This window comes from Penaeus monodon, chromosome 30 (genome assembly GCF_015228065.2).
Source record: "Penaeus monodon isolate SGIC_2016 chromosome 30, NSTDA_Pmon_1, whole genome shotgun sequence".
NCBI lineage: Eukaryota > Metazoa > Arthropoda > Malacostraca > Decapoda > Penaeidae > Penaeus > Penaeus monodon.
In genome coordinates, this window is record NC_051415.1 from 28,832,407 (window position 1) to 28,833,042 (window position 636).

Here is a 636-nt window from a genome sequence, read left to right on the forward strand (position 1 = left end):
CATCAACCCATTTTTTAACTAAAGTACACAGGACAACGACTGCATGACTGAACTCCACGGCACTTATCTATATTCCCATAGTTTAGCTAACAAGACTAAACCTCTGAATTAAGTCATTTATGGTCATTAAACTCAAACACAACCCTCATTAGTGTGAGACAACGACCCGCCTACTTTCTGAATGTAGACCATTACCTCCTGCAATTTCTGCAACTGAACGTCTGCATTTGTTAACTTCCTGATGACCGGTTAGTTGGTGGCTGTTAACAAGACAATGAGCAGTGTAAGTAGCTGTTACTTGAATGCTATTCCCGAATCACCCGTTAGTTGCTTTATCTTTGCTACATTTAGTGCTCGGTCCTTGTTTCGCTTTATCTCGTATCTCCAGCTTCAAGTGTTTCTTTTCTCCGGCCTTTTACACTTTCTTTCTCTTTTGTGTTTTCTTTTTTTATTTACTCTCCCATTACTTTGCCTGTTTTATTAATTTACATAAATCTTTTAACGTAATTCAATCTCACGTCGTTCTACATGTCACCTCTCTTACAAACACCTCTGCAAGCTGACACGTTCTCTATACTCACTTGCACGTGCCCCTTCCCACTTCCACACCCTGGCGCCCTTCCTTGCTTGCTTTGC

General features: G+C 40.9%; 1 protein-coding gene across 1 annotated transcript in view; it reads right to left on the reverse strand.

Annotated features, from left to right (window-relative positions):
• LOC119592395 (spondin-2-like) overlaps positions 1-636 on the reverse strand; it is a gene marked incomplete in the record, with an annotated part of 55,422 nt that overhangs the window by 3,416 nt on the left and 51,370 nt on the right.